Here is a 24,158-nt window from a genome sequence, read left to right on the forward strand (position 1 = left end):
GACAATGTATATATTATTTATACAATAAAATGGAGATATATATAAAGTAATGTATATGTACAAATATTGATGGCCCACATATTATTACAGACATTGAAAAAATGTTTATTACCATTTCGTCTAATGGAAAATAATAAAATATGAGTGGAATATATATGTTTCTGTACAAATACATAGTAGTATATAGTTTTTGTCCTTCTAATTATAATTTTACTATGATCAACAAAAATTACATATATGAGATTTAATATTTATAAAATAGTCTCAATGACACTATAATTTTTTATTTATTTTTAATGAATACTTCATTCTAGTTTAATAGAACATGAAAAACTACAACCATTATATTCCTTATACAAACATATAGCTAATATATTATCTTATTATCCCAAACAAAAACACTTATAGCCTTGACATAAACACTATCTAGATGCACATATATGGAAGTTACATATACTAAAGTTGCACATACATGGAGGTTATGCGTATATACATAAGTTACACATATACCTGGAAGATATGTGCATATAGAGAAGTTTCACATATACGGAAGATATGCGCATATCTTCCGTATATATACAATTTCCGTATATGCAAAATTTCCATATATGGAAGTTGTGCATATACGATAGATGCAAGATGTGCATATACGGAAGATATGCACATATAAGAAAGTTGTGCATATCTTCAACTCTCAAACTGGATGGGTTGAATGTGTTAGTCATGCATGCATGTCAGTTGCATGTGTGTCTCTTACACTTATATGCTTGTTGCATTGAATTGATGATGTATTAGGGCTATAGTATGGTTATCATGGAGAATTTGATGTTGATTTCATGAAGAGTATTTTTCATGAGCATGTGACAGGTTACATATGGTTACTTGTGACTTACATGTTGCTTTTATGTCGCCTACTTATATCCTTGTATGTTAGTTTACTTTTGAATATTTTGATTACATGTATCAGTCTTGTAGGTTGATTGCAAGAACTGATCAATTATGTTCAACTACATGCGTTTATGCGTATTTGTAGTTGGTTAGGCATTGCTTATGCATATTGTCGGTTGCATGTAGTAATGTGTACAATGGAGTAATGGTTGTTGTCATGCATGAGGTCATAGCATATTGTTGATATGGCCTTGCATTAAAGTTTCACATACATGGAGGTTATGTGTATATACAGAAGTTGCACATATAGCTGGAAGATATGTGCATATACAAAAGTTTCACATATACGGAAGATATGCGCATATCTTTCGTATATGCACAATTTCCGTATATGCGTAATTTCTGTATATGGAACTTGCGTGTATAAGGTAGATGCACATACATAAAAGACGTGCATATACGGAAGATATGCACATATAAGAAAGTTATATATATACGGAAGATATACACATATTTTCCATATATGCACAATTTCCATTTATGCACAATTTTTGTATATGGAATTTGCACATATACGAAATTTATGTATAAACGGAAGATATGCACATGTCTTCCGTATATGCACAATTTCTGTATATGTGCAATTTCTGTATATGGAATTTGCACATATACGATGAAGATACATAAACGACATGCATATACGGAAGATATGAACATATAAGAAAGTTAGGGATATATCAAAGATATGCGCATATCTTTCGTATATGCACAATTTCCGCATATGCGCAATTTCTATATATGGAAATTGTGCATATATGAAAATTGTGCATATACAGAAGATATGTGCATATCTTCCATATATACATAACTTTCTTATATGTGCACATTTCCGTATACACAATTTCTGTATAGGAAAGTTGCACATATACTATAAATTCACATATATATAGGACATGCATATACGGAAGATATACACATATAAGAAAGTTACGCATATACGGAAGATATGTGCATATATGGAAGTTACACATATATGGTTGATGCACATATACAAAAGATGCACATATATGGAAGTTATATATACTAAAGTTTCACATACATGGAGGTTATGTGTATATACAAAAGTTGCACATATCCCTGGAAGATATGTGCATATCGAAAAGTTGCGCATATACAAAAGATATGCGCATATCTTCTGTATATGCACAATTTCTGTATATGCAAAATTTCCATATATGGAAGTTGCACATGTACGGTAGATGCACATACATAAAAGACGTACATATATGGATGATATTCACATATAAGAAAGTTACGGACAATTTTTGTATATGGAAGTTGTGCATATACGGTAGATGCACATATATAAAAGACGTGCATATACGAAAGATATGGACATATAAGAAATTTATGCATATACGAAATATATGCGCATAAACGGAAGTTGCGCATATACGGTAGATGCACATATACAAAAGATGGACATATACGAAAAATATGCGCATATATTACGTATATGCACAATTTTCATATATGGAATTTGCGTATATACGGTAGATGCATATACATAAAAGACGTGCATATACGGGAGATATGCACATATAAGAAAGTTATGTATATACGAAAGATATGCACATATCTTCCGCATATGCACAATTTCCATATATGCACATATATTCTGTATATGCACAATTTCCATATATGCACATATCTTCCGTATATGCACAATTTCCGTATATGTGCAATTTTTGTATATGAAATTTGCGCATATACGATGTAGATACATAAACGACATGCATATACGGAAGATATGCACATGTAAGAAAGTTAGGGATATACGGAAGATATGCACATATCTTCCGTTTATGCACAATTTACGTATATGCACAATTTCCATATATGGGAATTGCGCATATACGGAAATTGTGCATATCTTCCGTATATACATAACTTTCTTATATGTGCACATTTCTGTATACGCGCAATTTCTGTATATGGAAGTTGCGCATATACTGTAGATTCACATATATAAAAGACATGCATATACGAAAGATATACACATATAAAAAAGTTATGCATATACGGAAGATATGTGCATATACGGAAGTTGTGCATATACAAAAGATGCACATATACAAAAGTTATATATACTAAAGTTTCACATACATGGAGGTTATGTGTATATACAGAAGTTGCACATATACCTGGAAGATATGTGCATATAGAAAAATTTCGCATATACAAAAGATATGCGCATATCTTCCGTATATGCACAATTTCCGTATATGAAAAATTTCCATATATGGAAGTTGCACATGTACGGTAGATGCACATACATAAAAGATGTACATATATGGAAGATATGCATATATAAGAAAGTTACGCATATACGGAAGATATGCACATATCTTCCGTATATGCACAATTTCCATATATGCGCAATTTTTGTATACGGAAGTTGCACATATATGGTAGATGCACATATATAAAAGACGTGCATACACGGAAGATATGCACATATAAGAAATTTACGCATATACGGAAGATATGCACATATACGGAAGTTGCGCATATACAGTAGATGCACATATACAAAATATGCACATATACGAAAGATATGCGCATATATTTGGTATATGCATAGTTTCCGTATATGCGCAATTTCTGTATATGGAATTTGTGCATATATGAAATTTATGTATATATGAAAGAGATGTGCATATCTTCAGTATATGCACAATTTTTGTATATGGAATTTGTGTATATACGATGCAGATATATAAACGATGTGCATATACGGAAGATATGCACATATAAGAAAGTTACGGATATACCGAAAATATGCGCATATCTTCCGTATATGCACAATTTCCGTATATGCGCAATCTCTGTATATGGAATTTGCGCATATATAATGCAGATACATAAAAAACGTGTATATACGGAAGATATGCACATATAAGAAAGTGACAGATATATAGAAGATATGCACATATCTTTCATATATGCACAATTTCCATATATGCACAAAAATGCAGTCTCTATATAGGCACAACCTCTGTATATACACATATTTTATATATACGCAACTTCCATACCCAAAAGCATTATTTGCCAATTTTAATAATATTTCAAGCCCACTAAGCCGACTTTTATGAAGCTTTCCTCTGTTAAAATATGTTTGTAATATTAAATGAAAATCAACCCCCTCACTGCCACGATCTCTCCTATGCCGATATGATTGTGATTTGGTCTTGATTCCTCTGCGATCCTTTTCTAAATTCAGAGCTCATATAATCCCTGTATATCTGATATGAAGCTCTGTCCTCCCTATTTGGTCTCCCCACACCTGATCACTCCTACGTTCCTTTAATCCTCTGCTCTGTCTCCTATGGGTGTTCATTTCGTTGTTGATGGCTAGGGAAATTGGCAAAGGAAGTGACATGAGGAAACAATGGTTCATGGTGATTCTCAGATAAGTAATACATCCCTACACTTAACTCTATTGTTTACACCGGTAGGTTACATGTCGATGATATGTTTAATGAAATTCGTATCATGGCTAGTAGGGGTATGGTTAAGGCCTTCATCAACTATTTACTTTTGCATCATTATTTCCCTATACTTTCCTTAATTATGAGCTTTCATTCCATTCTGGGCAGTGGCCTGGGCTTTGGGCCTGAAAAAGTGGCTCAAATATTGGAGTTTTTGGCACATAATTGGTAAGTTTCATCCACAGTCGCTGGCATGCAGGCCTATGAGAGTGACTTTAGGTCTCTGGTAACTCCCTTGCCCGTAGCATGAGAGCGACTAAACCTTAAATTGTCAAGAACAATAGTGGGACCCCGGAACAGGTTGTCTGAGTGGTTGACTTGTCTCTCGAGGGTTCTTTTGATGGTGTTGGATGGCTATGTGTGATATTCCGTTGATTCCACTTCCTTAAGGTCACCTAGGAGATTGAATCTAATCATAGTAGCCTCTCATCTCATGTTTACCCCGGATGGCACGGTAACTTGGGTGGATGTGGGAGGAGGGTTTTACAGTGAAGCATGCAGCTCATGGGAGCATCGAAAAGTACAAGGCTAGATTTGTGGCCAAAGGATTCTCTCAGTTAGAGGGAGTGGACTATGAAGAAAAATTTGCCCCAATTGCAAGATATTCCTCCATCAGAACCATTCTAACATTGGATGCGCAAATGGGCTACAAGATCCATTAGATGGATGTGAAGACCACCTTTCTCAATGGTGTTGTTGAGGAAGAAATTTACATATAGTAGCCAAAGGGATTTGAGACATATGACCGGGAGACACATGTGTAGACTTAGGAGAGCCTTGTATGGTATCAAACAGGCACCTTGAGCATGGTACACTCAGATCGACACACATCTCAGTGGATTGGACTTCACCAAAAGTATGTCAAACATCAATTACAAAGACCTCTTATTGGAACTTCTGACCCACAAATAGCAAAGTATTTCGTTCAGATCAGAGATTTGAATCTGAAAACTGTATAAAGCTAAACATTCAGAAATCCAATTATTAATTATGCTTATAACTTAAAAAAAAATTGGTGAATAATTGGTTGTTGTGAATAGGATGAAGTGGCTTAGAATTGTAGAAAAATATCTTTTAATGCCAATATTTGAAGAGGGAAAGTTCTCATGCTCTTCCAAAGGTTGGATTTAGTATCTAAGGAGGAGCTGGTATCTAAGGAGGAGCTTCATAAGGTCTTTCACAACTTCCAGCGGGACAAAATTCAAGGCCCTTATGGGTGTCCAATTGAATTCTTCACTGGATTTTTTGATATTATTGGGGATGATCTCATTAAAGTAGTTAAGGGATATATACAATTCAAGAAGATGTATAATGCATTTAAATCCATCTTTATAGCTTTGGTTCCCAAGATTTATTCCCCCCACTCTTTTGATGAATTAAAGTTGATTTCTTTATGTAATAGTATATAATAAAAAAAAATACAAAACACATTCCTAATAGACAGAAGTTGGTTCTATCCCAACATATTTCAAAGGTGAAATTTTCTTTCTTGGAAGGAAGGCAGGTCCATGAGGCCATAGGGGTAGTGCATGAGGGCCTCCATATTCTTAAAAATAAGAAGCTAAAAGGAATGGTCCTCAAAATCGACTTATATAAGGCATATGATAGGGTCAGTTGGGTTTACATCAGAATGCTTCTAATACATCTGGGTTTTGAGGTAAGGTTCATCAATTGGATCATGTGTTGTATAACCTCAAATTCCTTTGTGGTGCTTATCAATATATTCACCTTTGATTTTTTTCATGCTGAAAGAGGTCTCTGTCAAGGTTGTCAGTTGTCTCCTTAATTATTTCTTCTGGTTGTGGAAGGACTAAGTAGATTATTAGTTGAGGTGAAGAGGAGTGGATAACTAAAATGTGTTTCAGTAACAAAGATCTGACCATTACACATTTATTTTTTGTTGACGACATTCTATTGTTCAGCGATGGATCAAGGAGGGATCTAGCCTTGATAAAATCAGCTATATCTCTATATGAAAAAGCAACATGTATATTGGTAAATTTGCAGAAATCATCCTTCTCTACAGTGGGTCTATCCAGAGATGAGCTTACCAATTCCCAAAATCTCTTCCCTTTTTAATCAAATATCATTGAAGGAGGGCTCAAATATTTGGGTTTTTATCTAAAAACCAACAGCTATAGAAAGGTCGATTAGCATTGGTTGTTAGCAAATATTGGAAAAAGGCTCAAGGTGTGGAGCTTCATGTGGTTGTCTAAAGCAGGAAGTTGGTGCTTATCAAATCTGTCTTAGAAGCGATATCGGTTTTCTAGATATCTTTATCATGGATTCCAAAATTAATCCTAATTTATATTTGCAAAGCTTGTTGTAGGTTTCTATGGTTGGGTTCAAAATATAGCAGAGTTTTCCAATGGGTTAAATGGGAGAAAAAATAAATTCCAAAGAAACGAGGCCACTGGGGTCTAAAAAATATGGTGTCTTTTTCCAAAGAATTGGACGCCAAGGTAGGATGGATATTGATATCCACGGAAATTTTATGGACTGATGTGGTCTAAGGAAAGTAAATATTCCCTTTTTCCATCTGAGATTGGATCAAATCCACAAACAAACACAAGCCAAATGTTTCACTTGTGTGGAAAGTTTTTATTGAGTCTTTTGGTGTGATTGAACATGGTTTAACATGGAAGGTTAGCTTGGGTGAACAAGTTAGAATTGGTCAAGATGCTTGGGTCAGTTGCGGGAGAATTTCATGCTACCACAAGAGTTAGTAGCTTTCCTAAATAAAAATGGACATATAACTATAAATCAGGGGCAGACTCGAACATAATGTCTATTTGAGCACAGGGTTGGATGGACACAAATCAATTAAATTTTCCACTTGTTTGGATTAGGTTGTGGTAAAATTACGCTACTTCTTTGAATGCATCCCATGTTAGATTGAGCGACAGGGAAGATATTTTTCATTGGGTCCATTCTTTCCAAGGGGAATATACAACCAACAAAGCTTATCTTTATATTATGGAAGACAAAGAGCTTGATGAGTTAGCTTGGTAGTGGAAGAAGTTATGGAGGCTCACTTTTATGGTGAAATCATGACTCTTTCAATGATGTATTCTTGAAAACAAACTCCCCACAGGTGAATAAGAATAAATTAATGATCCCACCAATATGAATTCATTCTTGGTTCTAAACTCAAGCCAAGACCCACTAGTGAAAGACACTAATAATGTCCCATAATGCTTAAATATATGACGGTAACACAACATTTGTTATGGTAAGAACATATTTACAGACAATATAGCAATTTCGTGATCTAGGTGGATAGAGATTTTTGTAGTAACTGTGGAGTGTGAAGGAGGTGATTGATAGTTTACATGGAAACCCCTTTATCTTTCCCTAATTTCATCCATGTCATTCTTGCACCACTGGGACATTATAATCCTTAGCTTATATATGGTAGCGACAAACATCTATATGAGAACACATTACCACTAACTCTAAGGAAGCAATATGATTAAGAAAAAATGATTATTTATAGAAACTTGGACAAACCTAGGAAATTTGAGGAAGAGGGCTTCCTTGGGGAATCTTATCATGATACATGGTTGTGTCAGCCAGGAAAATGAAGAGTACAAGAAAAGTGTTAATGGTGGATATGTTGAATCACCATTGCCAACTGGGGTCCTCACTAGGTCTTCTACTTCTTGGTCATTTCCACTATTCACCTTACTAAGTTTGATTTTATTTCTAAGAGGCCTTCAAGAAATTTCTTGTGAAGTTTCCATATTCATGGCATATCTTACACTTGAATGGGAATTAGTCATAGTCTACCTCTTAAATACAGCTCCAATTGTTAAGATTGGGTTGGATTGTCTTTGATAAAAAAAATTCAAGGTCCACTTCTTCACATAGTCTTACACAAGAAAGCATCCCTTCTTTCAATTCTTCCTTATCAATGCATTTCCTTAAGGTATTTACAATGTTTTTTAAAGTTTCATCATTCAAACAATGAAGAAGGAGATGTAGGAGATTAACCTATACAGGAACAACAAAAGAAATATCATTTTCGAGGCTAAAATTAGGGATTCATTTATTCAAATAGAGCCCTTGGGCCCCTATGAAGTATCACTTCTGAAGATTAAGCCTATATATCTTCCTTCTCTTCAAAGAGAAATGCAAAATAAACTCTTCCATAATGATAGAGAGAGTTTACCTTTAGTTATAGGTATCCAATTTTTATTAACATAATTTCCTAATGGATAGGGAGAAGGCTATATACTAGTAAATTATCCTATGAAGCGTTGCGCTACAAGGATTAAAGCCATCAATTGAGACTAAGCTACATGGAAAGCAACTTTGGTTATCTACTCCAAATATCTGACAAATATGGATTTGACATGTTTTCCGTTTTTATCTAAGGTGCAACCAGGGCTGCAAATGATGCAATGTTAAGAGGAGGTGTGGGAGGCAGTGTCGGGGGTGGAGGTAGACTTCCTCTTAAGGAGTGATCTATAGGGACAAGGGAGTGTGGGCTAGGGTTGTAAAAGGGCACAGAGGAGAGAAGTAATCAAAAGTCCATTTTTTGAACTATGTGACTATTATTATAAGTAAAATCAAATTTGATTATGTCCATTGCTAAATAAAAATAAATAATATATACCCAATTTTTCATTTATATTTAATAAATATGAATTCTACAAATTAATTTTGTTTAATATATGATGGACAAAAAAATAAAATCTCTTAATTATTTTGAAGATTAAAATAATTTATTGATAACACTTATGTGTTTATTACTAATTGAGAAGATATTTGGTTTCATAACACGAAGGTCAAATAAATTTTAGCAAATGGATTAAACCATATTGAAAAATATACATAAGTTCATTTAAAATCAATAAGAATTTAGTGGTAATTCATCAATAATAATGCAAAACAATCAACAACTCAAACATCCATCATTAGAGAAATTTTGAAGTCAAAAATGGGCCTCAAAACAAAAATGTACAACAAAAATCAACTTTATAAGAACCAATAGGATTCACGATGATAATGTCAACCATGGAGGATGATTCACCATTTTTAGAGTAAAAAGGTAAAAACAAAACAAAAAATTATATTTTCAACTTATCTCCCTATGATTTTACTCAAATTTCGAGTGGGATCACTCGTTGGATGAAAAATTAATTCCTCATCCATGGAGTACCCGTATTTCATATTTTTGATGGACCTTACTATAATAAAAATGAAAAATGTGATCGTAATCACATTTTTCATGTATTTCTCATTTTTGTGTAGCAGGGTCCATCGAAAGTATACAACATGGGTACTCCTTGGATGAAGAATTAAATTATGCATCCAATGAGTGATCCCACTCAAAATTTGAGCAAAATCATAAGGAGATAAGTTTAAAATACATGTTGAAAAAGTAGCTTTTTTATTTTTCCCTCTAAAATTTTGATGATGTAATCTAATCTTAATCTATTATTTCCATTATGACTTTATAACATTTCTTAGGAGGTCCATTTTAAACCTCAAAATTTCTCTAATGAACTCATAAAGTAGAACACCTCCATATTAAATACTTTTATTTCTATGGGGGAACATATTTAACATATCTCTCCTTCATATATGTTTGATACAAACAAAGTTCATTATCACACATATTTAAAATATTTAAAATACGAGAATATCCATCATAGGATAAGTAATATTTATAAATCAATGCTTTGAGTACAAAAGTGATATGGTTGAATAAATTGATGGACCTCATATAAATATTAAATGGAAGTGCCCTTCCATAAAGAGTTTTATCTTTTGAGGCATGCCCTTTCATAGTTATGAATTATTATTATTATTATTATTATTATTATTATTATTATTATTTATATTATTTATTATTTGAATTATTCCATATTCATGTTCATAACATTTCCTTCCCCTTGAGAAATGCTTTGTCTTCAAACCTTACAGATGGAAAGGTGTGTTATCTTTTTCTTTGTCTTGTAATATATTTGCATATTTCCGAATTCTTAGAGCTTTCATCTTCGATGATACAAGATAATATGAAATTCTAATCATGGTACATAATTTTCATACTATGAAATGGTATAACCATCCAAAATCAATCTTTTGTGCAACGTTGCACTTATAGGCTTCCAAAGATGGATTGTCATCATAACACTTAATTGTGTTGACATTGCTATTCTTAGAAATGTAACTCAATTGTTTTTGTCTTAAGTGTTATGGATTTGTTGAATGGTTGAGATATTTTCTCTTTTTTTTTGGTGTCAATAAGGATTTCTTGTGTCCTGATTTTATTTTATTGTACTTGTGGAATTTTCCTTACTTTTTTGGCGTATGATCTTCTTTGTATATTTATGTTGCTAGTTTGATTACTAGATCTTCTCTTAGAATTTATGTAGTTTGAACTACAACATCCAAGTATGAATTGACTACAATTGGATTCAAATTTAATTGAGATATGAAATTAATAACATCTATATTTGTTCCCTTTTCTTCAACTTGAATTTCCACATCTGAATATTTTGATACTTCCTTCTTGATAAATTGTTGTCCTTTGTTTTCCAACAACTTAATTTTCATAAGTAATTTTTCACTGTGATCCTTGAAGCAAGAAATTTCTTTATTTTTCTCCATGATAATTTTTTCAACCTATTTTTGCACATTTTTCATTGATCTTTCATTTCTTAAAGAATTACTTTCGAGATATTTTTTGTGTCTTCTATTGTTACTAAATCTAGCTCTAATGTAATGTCATGTAGTATTGTCCATGGGGGCTTAGATAGACGATGATAGAGTGCACTGTTAAGGCACTCCTAGATGTTAAATCATTGGTTCAATTCCCCGCCCTATTTGGGTGTTATTCTTGGACATGTCTATGATGTAGCCTCACCACTGCCAAACTTACAAAAAAAAATTGTCGTGTAGTGTTATTTTTTTCTTTTTGTAGAAAAATGTCAAAAAATTCTTCTTCATATTTAAGATGAAGGACTTTAGTAATTCCATCTAGGGTGAACAAAGAATAATGTCACCTTGATCACTTCATAGGGATCTAATAGTGATTTGCAATATAAATTTATATCCCCAATGTTTAATTATAAATAAATTATGTTATATTGTTTTTTTTCCTAGTGATCTAATTTTTCAATTATATTTGACTCTGGAATCACCAATTGTTTAGCGAATATGGGGCTTCTATATTTATTATTTTTAGCTAGATCCATAGAAATACTAATATATTTTCTTGCAAGAGTCACCTTAATTCTAAATAGCATTGAAGCATAGCAATATGAAGTTTTTGAAAATCTTCCTTATAGACTCCATTTCATTTTATGTCAATAATTTACATCAAATGGTGCTCTAGATATGAAGTTTATGTATTCTTTCATAATGAATGAATGTAAAAAGTGTGAAAGACTTTCTTCTCCAATATTCCTTTTAATTTAAACTTAATTTATTCCAATATCACAATACAATGGTTTGATAATTTCACAGAAGGGTCTTATTCAATTGGCATCTGATATTTCACAAAAAATTATAGTGATTTTCTGAAACAATGATCATATTTATTGTGATGTTGGCAGGGCTAAATGCATTTCTTACAGTCTTAAGGGGATATCTCCAATATGAGGTCCCAATTATTCTTCACATCATTTGGGATGAGTCTCGTAATGTTTCTTGGCCTGCCTGCCATCTTATGCTTTTGTGAATGTTAAATTTTGGACAGATGAGATATGAAAGGGAAACACAAACTAATTTCCTTGATGGAATGTAATAAAAATAAACTTTAATGATTATACTTTAAATGAATTTGTACAAATAATTCTACAACAAATTTATAATAAGCGTGAATTTTGAAGAAAGAGTGATGGAAACCTCTTATTAAGACACATGACAGCTAAAATATACTAAATATTAATTTTGAAACAATTTACAATCAACAACCATCATAAACAAATACAAAAATCAACAAGAAGTTCTTGGAATATTAAGAGCTTACAACTAACGAAATAGTTCATGAACCAACCACAAATATACAACAATCATATATTATCAAACATAAATGAAGAAAAGTCTTATAGCAATACATAACACATGATAGAAAATTATTGTCATGACCCTTCAAGATTCTAATTATTAGAGATGAACTTTCAATGCCATGTCACAAACTATCTTCAAGAATCCCAATAGTGGGAGTGCATAAAGTTGAAACTAGTCCTCAAGGTTATTACAAGCTTCTCCCTTTAAAAAAAAATTACGCAAAGAGTCTCAAAAACTAAGATCCCCATCTCCTTACTAGAGGTTTATATTTATATAAAATGAGGTGATTGTTCACATTCCATGACTTCTCACCTTTCCTCCTGTCTAATTTCTAATTTACTTTATGTTCTAATTTTGTTTCATTAAAATTCCAAAATAATCTTTTGAATGAAATAAACACCTAACATGAGATCAACCCCGAAATTAACAAGGCTTATAATCCTTGGGTCATATGAATGTGCCAAGCCTTATAATCTACTATAATAGATAAAAAAAAAATCTTGAAATTAAACCTTGATTGATGACTTTGTAGTCACACGTATTAGGCACCATTGTCTTTAGGTCAGCTTAGATTCTATGAAAGAATGAAGTGAGAATTGTGTGTAGCTTAATGGGCTCCACCAGGTGTTTTTCAAATGCCTCTTTGGTCGGCTTTGTATATTTTTCAATGAGTGTTGATCGTTGTGTGAGAATCATTTCCTATATTTCTTGTTCTATATCTTGCTCAAACCTCACCTCTCCTTAGGATCTGATGGATACTAACTTGTGATATTTTATTAGCTTTCTCATCATGATGTGATATTGTTGGTAGTATTCATAGTTTTCATCACATCCTTTTCAAGCTTTTCTTGAGCTAGGATGGCAAGTCTGAGTTTAGCTTAATCTCTTTCCCGACTTAGTTCATCTTTTCTTGACAATGCCTCTAGTGAATTAGGGTTTTTTTTAATCCATGCATGCATTATATAAATGGCTAATAAAATTTCCTTGAGTTGCACACATTTTGAATCAAGATGAGTATGACAGCCATATTTTGGAGTTTCCCAAGCTCCTCATATAGTTTCTTCACAATGTCTTCTAATGATTTATTCACCTCCAACATTGTGCTCTTACAATATTTGTTGTAAGAGATTGAGGTAGATAAAGCTTGATTTTCTTTCCATAACTTTTTGATTTCATGATGTTCTTTATTCAAGGTCTTATCTTGTTATTTTACCTTTTCCATTAAATATTCAATATTTCTTTTTGTTGTTGAGGAAAAGGTTGTCCTAGCTAAGACTATGGCCAAGGAATTGTCTAAAGTGTTAGACACTATGTTTCTCTCCATGGTTATTGAGATGGGTTTTGTTAGCTCTCGAGCTAAATACTTCTCCTTTCATGGAAAATCCGATTGGTGTTCATGTCAAAGCATAAAATTACCAAGTTCATAACCTGATTATCATCACTTATAGTGATTTCCATCTCCCTAATCAACAAATGGCCTCCTATTAATGGTGTGTCATTTGAGGTTGTCAGATCAATATTCATTCTAGGTAAACCAATAGTTCTTGTGTTTTGAGCCTATTATTCTTGTTGTTCTTTTAACCTTGCCTCATTTTGGGCTTGTTTTTCCAATCTTTCACTTTCAAGACACTCTTATTGCTTTTGTTTCTTTTCTTCTTCCTCCTCTTGTAATCTTTCTCTTTTTTCCCTTACCTTTTGTTTTGCCTCCTGATCCTCTTTTTTTATCTCTCTATTTATTTAACTTTAGATCTTCTTTTAACGTTTTTATTTTTCTTTCTTAACAAATTCTTTTTTTTCTACCCTTTTTATGTATCTTTCTTATCCTCCACATCCTTTCCTTTAGAAGATTCTCCTATTGTAGGATTGGATCCATTCATGTTTCTCAAGGATTCTACAACATTGTAGTAGTTTTTTATTTGTTCTTTGTCTTTCTTGGTTTTTGACTAGTAATACCATTCACATTTACATCTGGAACAATGTGTTAATACCATTCCCCTTGGGTCATATCTATGGAAGTCCAGTCTCCAAACTTGAATAAATCTAGGTTAGTAGCTTATGCCTATGTTTCCTTATAGTTTTTTATATTGTACATCCCTACCTAAAAGCGATATGTAGGCCATTGTTCCTTTTTCAATCATGTCAGCATACCATTAACACCTATACCCATTTGACATGCAATTTCTTGTAAAATTATCTTGTCAATCGTGAATAATGGGAGATGGTGTGGAGGTTTCCATAACCCAAAAACTCTAAAATGCATCAACTCTGGTGGAGTGAACAATTCATCAACTTCATGTAATACTTCCTTAGCATAATCTGACATACATGGTGAATCATAATCTAATAGGATATGGACAGTGAGAATTTCAAGGATGGAAATCTAACTTGAAGTTTAAAAACTTTGGAAAATCTTACTAGTCCTTGATATATAAACTATAAAATGTTTGGCGATATTTTTGTAAAATAATTGAATTTCTAATGATTTTATGTAGTCTCTATAGAAAAATTCCAATTTTTATGGTAGATTCCTATTTTATAATATAAGATTTGGGCAAAACAATATTTAAAAAAAATGGACATTGGTGAATCTTTTTTTTTTTGAAAAAACATGGAAAATTAGCCCACATGCCAATATTAGCCCTTAAAATTTTCCTAGATATGTAACAATGGTGAATGAAGCCCTCCACCATATTTGTATATGTTGTTGTATGCTGGCTATCCCATAACTCCTTGTAGTAAATATGCACAAGTCGAATGTTTGAAGTGAGAGCCCCTCCCCACCCTATCACCTCAAACTTACAACTAACACATATGCCATCAAGTAGGTCGGAAGCTACGTGGAATTTGGTTGCTTCCCTTCTAATATATTTTGAACATTTATTACATTGGATTAGATGGATGTGGAAATAATCTCATCCTAATTGAAGTTGGCCCCATCATCTGAGCATGTATACACAAGTGGAACCAAGCTCTCCTCGAAGAAATTTGTTGTTGCCACACCATTTAGTCTACAACACATAACCATGATCATCTGCTAGGCTCTTCTAAGTGACTTTGTTTTACATATCATGTTTTTTCTACTTCTAAACTTGTTGGGGTATTACAACAAAATCCTTCAAATATCTTTGTTTTTTACATTAAACTTGTTGTAACTAGCTACAAAGAACGTGATTGGGTGTTTTGGCAACTTGTAGTATTCATCTATCCAAGGATAAGTAAGTGCAACAAATTCATTTCCATGACTACCTATGATGGTCATCTATTTAATATCAATGCACTTGCCTATCCACTCTATAGTCTCACCACATGGAAACATTGTTGGGTGAGAAGCCACTTTATATAAACATGATTTTATGACATTTTGAGACACATATATGTCCTCCTCCACATTGGGATATTATCTCCTAGTAAACAGTTTATAGAATTCATACCATTCTAGAGAAATGGATTTATCAATATAGAAATTTTGTCTCAGCATAAGTGGGCACTAATGTGATGTGACTTTCTTCGAAATCTACCTGAATAGGTTCTTTTATAGGTCTTCTCTTGGGAGTACTCATCTCTTCAGATGATGATCTAATGAAGAACTACAAATCAATTGAACCTAGAAGATCAAATATATTCATTAGAACAAATGAACTAGAAAGCTCCATTTTCTGTGTTTGTTGTAGCTCCGTGCTACGGCCCAAGAGTCCGTCTGCACTTCACCCAATTTCAGACTTGGTGTACAATGTAAAAAAGAAGTACAGTCTAAGGCTAAGAGATGTGTTTTTGCGCTAATCAAGATTGCGATGTGATATGACTTAGTAATGCGCCATAGTATCGATGTATGGCAACTCAACTATGAAATACATCACAAAATAATATCACATGCAAAGTGAAACAGTTGTGTCATAAAGAAACACTTAAGCCTAGACTAACAAACCAATATGTTATGTGATGCAAGGATGGATTATGGTGTGCTTGTGTATCACATTGAAAAATTTCATGGCATGGTGAGTAAAGGGTTTTCACTGTAGCGCAATATTAAAAATTAGATTGATAAACAAAATTGTGATGCGATATGCAAAGAGGTGTGACACTTCAATATGAAACATGAGGTGTGTTGCAAAAAATGGTAATGCAACGATATAATGTGAAATCACAATGCGCCAACAAGGGGAAATAAAAAGTGGCTACGTGTTCGAGATTGTAATAATATTGATTTATATATGTATATATGTGGAAGGTGAAGGTTGGACATATGAATGATCACATGAAAATAGGGTAACACTTATGGTTTACTAACAAAACAGATGCAAGAGAAGCATGTGCAATACCTACTTGCAACATGGCGTGGGTTGGTATGATTGTTAAAACTCCAAGTGACACAACACAAGATGGAACGGCAAGGATATGCTACCAATCGACATGGTGCAAGAGAGAAAGGAAGGATTAAAATGACATAACATGGTCAAAATGAAATGGAAGGGGGGATATATGTTGCTATTCCACTATGGAAAGTGCATGGAAGGGGGTGGTATACAAAATGAATTGCAACAAAAAATTGTGATGCATGATTGTGATTTGATGGAATGCACGATTGCGATATGCCATTCAACTTTTCGAATTTTCTATGTTAAAACCTCCTCATTTATTATAGCTCAAGGGTATGAAGAATGGTATTAGGGTTTAGGTTACATAAATTTCTTATATTTTTGGATAAGGCAACCCTAAATTTGGCTCTTGTAAAATAAAATATACCCTGATTTGTTATAGCTACTACAACACCTTCTTGATGAGTTTTTGTCCTTTGTTTCCAACAACTTATTTTCATTATTAATTTGCATGAGTAATTTTTGATTGTGGTCCCTGAAGTAAGAAATATCTATATTTTTGTCTGCGATAGTTTTTCCAACTTTTTTTTGCATATTTCGCATTAATTTTTTGTTTTCTTGAAGAGTTACTTTTGAGATATTTTTTATGTCCTCTAGTGTAATTGAATCTAGCTCTAATGTAATGTCCATGGGAGCTTCACGATGGGAGAAATACCATACCACATGCATTCATGTTGGGGGATATATATTGAGGGAAAAATGACATAATATATTTAGGGATATATAAGGGTAAAGGATTTTTATATTAGCAGGTATAAAAAAGGGAGCTCAAAGTTAATGAAAAATTATAAAGGGGTATAAAAAATGTTAATGAAAAAATGGATACCTACAATATCTAGTGAAAATAGGGGTTTTTTAGTTTGGGAAGGTGTATTGGTTTTGTATTGGTAGGGAGTTAAATAATGTGATTTTTAGAGTTATTTTCCAATATGTAGTCAAATTAAGGGTATTTCTTAGTATGCCACGAACGCATGTGATATGTCAGAGGCTCATTGAGTGAAGCCCCCATGGTAATGTGTTGTAGTTTTATTTTATTTTTCTTTTTGTAGAAAAATCTAAAAAACTTCTTCATATTTAAGATGGACTCTAGTGATTCCATTGAGGGTGAACCCAAAATAATGTCTCCCTGATTGTTTATAGGGATCTAATAGAAATTTGTGATAAAAATGTATAATGCCTAATGTTTAATTGCAAATCAATTATGTCATATTGTTTTGTGTCCTAGTGATCTATTTTTTCAATTATATTTGACTTGGGAGTCACCAATTATTTAGTGAATTCAACGCTTATATAATTATTATTTTAACTTGGAACCAGAGAAATAATCATAGCTTTCTGCAAGAATCACCTTAATTCTAAATAGCACAAAGGCATAACAATATGAAGTTTTTGAAATTCTTCCTTTCTCCCCAATTATAGACTCCATTTTGTTTTTTGTTAATAATTTAGATCAAAATATGCTCTAGATATGAATTTTATGTATTCTTTCGTAGTGAGTGAATATACAAAGTGTGAAAGACTTACTTCTTCAAGATTCATTTTAATTTAAACTTAATGTATTCCAATATCTAATGTTTGACAAAAAATGATAATGATTTTCTAAAATTTGTTGTGATGTTGACAACTATCATATTTTATAAAACCTCTTATGTTTGACAAAAAATAATAATGATTTTCTAAAATTTGTTGTGATGTTGACAACTATCGTATTTTATAAAACCCCATATATATATAATTTCCTTGAGATTTTAAATATATATCCACTTACACATCTTTAATTCTTTGATAATTTCCTTCACATAAAATGTTAAAATTGATCTTTCACATAAAGAGAGATTTGTATTTCTTTTGCTTTTCTTTACCTTGTTAAGAGAAAAATAGAGGTAAAATAATTTTACACTATTATTTTAAAAACAAATCATAATACATATTTTTAATAATTTTTTATTAAACCTAAATTTCATACTTACAATCATTAAACTTTCATAAAATTTAAAACATTCCTATGATCATCATATACTCATAAACACTTATCCTTCATAAAATCTAAAACATGCTCGAAAACAAATATTTCAAGTTTAGTTAATATTGAAGTTGAAAATGATGAGTTCTTATCCATTACTCATCTCTCGAAATTACATATAAACTTTGTTAAAGATACTTATTTGCATTTCTTTACCCACATAAAGAAGGGATTAGTTGTAAATCTAGCCTTTGAAATTTTCTATTTGTAAATCTAGTCTATGAAATTTTCCAAAAGAGTATTTGTGGTGAGCACCTTGCAGAATGCCTCATATTGAATACCCTAATTTCTCACAAAAAGTGGGTTTGAAAATAAAGAAATAAATAATTGGGTTCTTTTTATTAACCCCTAAAGTAAGAGAATATTGAATCTTTTAAGAAATTCCATATAAATTCTCATTATAAATACTAGATACCAATTGATCATTGGATTTCAAATATAATAATAACAATTATCAGATTTCAAATATAATAATAATACAAAAATGTAATGTAAATTAAGATATTTTTTAATAGCAAATATTTATTAAAAATATGTTTATTTTATTTTTAAATTAAAAAATGGTAAATAGTAATTATTAAAATTATATAATTAAATTATTTTTTGCCTGATTTAAATTTAAATTTTATTTATAATTATGAGTAGATTGTGATTTTTTATCATTTAAAATATATTTTTCATTACATAAATAGATTTAATATTTTTTTAGAACACCTGTATCATAAAATTTATGACTCAAACTTGTAATTAAAAAAAAAATTTATAGATTTCAAATACAATGGCTTAAAAAATATGCCAAAAATTTCCAAAATGTGAAAAATAGTTAGACGATCAGCTATTCATATAAAAAATTACACTTTGATCGATAATTATACCAAATTTCAGTGATAATTATTCAAAAATCCAAAAAAACCAATTATTTAAATCTACACATTTTTTTTAAATGAAAATTACCAGAGGTTCACACAATTTGGTACCAATAGCCAATAAGGCATAATCAATTTATCTTTCCAAAAAAAGTAACTGAGATCCATCCGTTTCTAAATTTCCCAATCCGAACCCTTCACCAAAAAATAGAAGTGGGGCATTGGTAACTCTCAATTAAATTAACCCCAAAAAATACATCGAAAATTGTACTTTCTTAAATGCACCGATGTGATGCCCCAGAATATTGTAAATATTTTATTTACCATGCTTTACTTACAAATTGAAGGATGATTGTTATTTGAATAAAATAATATTTTTCAAATATTAATTATGGAAAATGTTTTGAAGCAAAAAAAGAAAAACTAGCAACTTCCGAGGAGGGAAGTTGGAAAAAGGTAGTTGCTGGAAATGCAACCCTAACTACCTCTCCTAAGAGTGAGACTCCAGGCAAAAGGAGTGAGGGGAGGAAAAAGAACTGTGCTGAAAGGTCAGACGGTGAGGATGAAAATGCTAAGTCTGGTGATGACTAGATAGCATGCACTTGGTGTGCAACGAACTTGTAGAGGTTAGTGACCTTGCAAGAGAGCTCGGGGGGAGATACCATCGAGGAGGACGTATCTCATGGTTGGGCGGACAGCAGACAGATAATAACGTAAGAGAACCTTCGTAAAGGTGCACTACTTTTTCTAGCAGGAGATAGGTAAGTGGTCTATCCTAGAAAACTTGAAGTTGCTGAATAAAAGATTAGTACTTGATGTGTTCGTAAATAGTTAAGGACTGTAGCTTCTTTCGTTTATTTTATTTGGAAACTGCGATAGAAAGATTAAAAATAAATATGTATATATATATAAGAGAAGAGACAAATAAGCACGTATGGGGCCAGTTAGACCATCTAGAACTGCAATTCTGTCTATAGGAAACTGTAGTGTTAAACTTATTACAGATACAAGTGGAGTCTGAGGAACGAGAATGAAATATTAAGCGAAAAACCTTGAAGCTTAAATCTGTCTCGGGAGATACTCGTATGAGTCAATGTATGGGAAAGAACCAAATATAATGTTGGCCCTACTGTGCGAGCTAAATCGTTAGACCAGCCTTTAAAGAAACTTTTATAAATTAGGGTTTTACGGTTGGCCAATTTTTTTTAAAAAATGTTAGAGCGCAGGGGTTTAGCTTTTCTGACTCGTTTTCAGCAAGGGTAGTACCATATCAACCTGTAAACAAGCACGGCAGCTCGTACATTGTAGATTGGGAGAACGGTTGTATGTCTTGGGGATACTCTATTGAGTTATTTACGGGTGAAATAGGAACACATGTATAGTGTTAAATCTAAATTTTCAGGACCATGTACGCACACTACCCCTGTTATAAACTATTCAAGTAAACCAGGAAGTCCTCGACTCAGGTTTCGTAATAACAAACCCTCAAGAATTGTAATAGAGTTTGAGTCACTAATGGAGTCTCAGAGTTGTGACCACAAAGACAAAAGGGGGTTCGTAACCAGGGAATCCAGGGTGCTAATAAACCCTACAGTGAGTCTTTTATTTCGTTACAATAAGAGGAACACTCATCTTTAAAACAAACCCAACTGTGTAGTCATCCATGAACATAATAAATAGAAGCCATATGCAGAAAACGGACAGGAACAGAATAGATAGAAACCATAAACAGGTGACGGCAATGGGTGCTTGCTAGGTTTACAAAACCTACAATTTGCATGAAATAAAAAAGAACAGCGAAACTTCAAAAAAGTGGAAGCAGTTGACCTCTAAACAATAGTCCTTCCAGATACATGCACAACCAATAAAGTACAGAGCTAGTTTCTTTACAGTCTCAGGAAAGAAACATTAACAATTATATAAATATACCTCAACAGGGATGTTTGTAGAGTAATAACTCGAATATGAGACAAGCAAAAAACAATACATGCAAGTCTACGATTTCAACATAGTAACATTGATAAACAGTGAAAAGAATAGGACTATAAACAAATAACTATAACCAGAGTAAATGGCCCTTCGTTAAATATAGGCAAGTATTAAAATCTTGAACTTTAGCAAAACCCAGAATTCGCTGGACCATAGCCAGAGTTAAAAAAAATTTACAAGCTTAGGAGCAGCATGAGGAAATTACTCCAATGTGATATCAAACATAAGACCACAGGGAGCCCTCTGCTCATAATAGTAAACCCTATCTAGCACTATCTAGGCCTATGCTGTGAATTCAAAATGACAATAACAAAAAGAGAATTGTATCTCCAAAACTGGAGTGAAACCCCTAGAAACGCTTCAGGATTCATCCTTGCCCTCAACCAAAACCTTCTTTTGCAGAAAATGCTTACCCGGAACATAACGTTCAGCACTAACCTTTGGAGAGGGTTGTCTATATGGTAACCTCCCGATCCGCAGCTCCATTTTCCCTTCTTGCGAGATAACGAGATTAACAATAGGTGATTAGAAGGAAAACTGTGTGAAATCGAAAATGAAAATCGCACTACAGTCAAGTGGGAAGGAAAAAAAACACACCTGGTTTATGACCGAGCTACCCAAGCGCCGAGGAAGGCCTTAGTTTGCGCCCATAACCCTCATGGGTTGCCATCCATCAACATGGAGCATTAACAGTGCAGGAGAAACCAAACAGCGGAGCCAAATGCAAAAGGCAGAGTAAGGAATGATACACATCCATGGTGAGGTGGTGGAATAGCATCCCGGAATAAGGTTGACCATTGGATGGGCCTCCTTCCTCCTTTGCCATCGATGGGGTGAAGAAACCAAGGTCGCAGGCTTTAAGATTTCCTCTGCCCGCGCCACGTCAAGCAGGACAGTGTAGCGATTAATGCAAGGCAGTGAGCCATAAAACCAAAGAATCGAAATGTGAAATCACGGTGTGGAAGGACAGAGAATTACCATACAGTAGATTTAGCTGTCAGTCGAAAAATGTTCAACATAAATGCTCATGGGTACACTAACCAGTGAGTTGGATCGAGAACCGAACCAAAGCCAGTACCAAGGGTTGGCACATCAGCAAGGTGCAGATACGCAATCAACAAAAAACATAATTGGATAATTAAACCTCGTGTGACCCCGAATTGTAATGGATAGGTGCTAGTACTCGAGGTGGAATTTTTTTTTTACTATGTGCATATGTAGGTTTAGGAGTGTCACAAATGGTATCAGAGCTCGATTCCAAACACTATGGCTCCTGGAAGAACAGATAGAAACAAAGAGATAAACTGAAATCAATTTATTGTTGTTCTTGTTATTCCTTTTTATTTACAAAAAAAAAAACTTAAGTACTAACCCTCCTTCTGTTACTCCTAATGTATGTTAAGAATCGGGAAACAGTAGATTTCGAGCATGAGGAGAGAAAACAGTGTTCCACGTAGGTTTGTGGCGGGTCAGGGACCTGTAACAGGCCCTGAGAACAACCCATAATTATGGGTGCAACTGGGAGAAGAGGCTCGCAATACAAATCTTGCAATTTTGGAGATAGTACAAGAGCTAAAAAATGAAATGGCCCGATTGTGAGAAGATAACGCAAGGTTAACTTTGGAACAGGAAAGGATTATAAAGAGCCTATCTGACAAACAAAATTAGCAACCACTGAATCCTAGCGCTGAGCAACAAAGGGTGTCGGAGGAGCGCAATCACCACATAGAACATGAAGAGTTGGAAGGAGGGGAGGAAGAATGGGAAGAGTGATCTGATAATGCTTCTGAACAGCACACTTCAAAGAGGCAACAGATAGAGCTGCAAGGGGAGTTTCGTAAAATCAAACCGCCACACTTTGATGGGGAATTGGAGGAAGCAAATAAGGCATCGCTGATTAATATGAATAAATACTTCCAGCTATATGAGTACGACCACAACCTCAAGGCACGGTTGGCCATTTTTCAATTACAGGGAAAAGCCACCCTGTGGTGGGAAGAAGTGAAGATTGTAAAAGGAGTAAGCGAGCAGAACATAACGTGGGAGAAATTTCAAAGATACTTTAAAGAAAGATACCTGACCGAGTGTTTTTATGATGAAAAGGCGAGAGAATTCCATGACTTTTGGCTGGGACAACAAACTATGGACGAGTTTATCACCCGTTTTACTTCATTACATCGTTACGTGCCTTATATTAGAGAAGAGAAGGCTAAAGTACAGAGGTTCATTAGTAGTTTACCCCTGAGTATGCGGGAAAGGATTGAGTTTGACAATCCAAAGACAATGGATGAAGTAATATGTAAAGCCAGAATTTGTTACCAACAGGGCAAACAGAAGGGAGAAAAACCAGGTAAAAGATGGAATGATAAGAAGAGTAATAAGCTGGCTGGGAATAATAAAGGGAATCGTGGTAGTGGTAATAGGGGTTTCGCCAAGGGAC

Source organism: Pinus tabuliformis, chromosome J (assembly GCF_031772625.1).
Source record: "Pinus tabuliformis cultivar Carrire ecotype Pingquan chromosome J, CPIR1, whole genome shotgun sequence".
NCBI classification, from domain to species: domain Eukaryota; kingdom Viridiplantae; phylum Streptophyta; class Pinopsida; order Pinales; family Pinaceae; genus Pinus; species Pinus tabuliformis.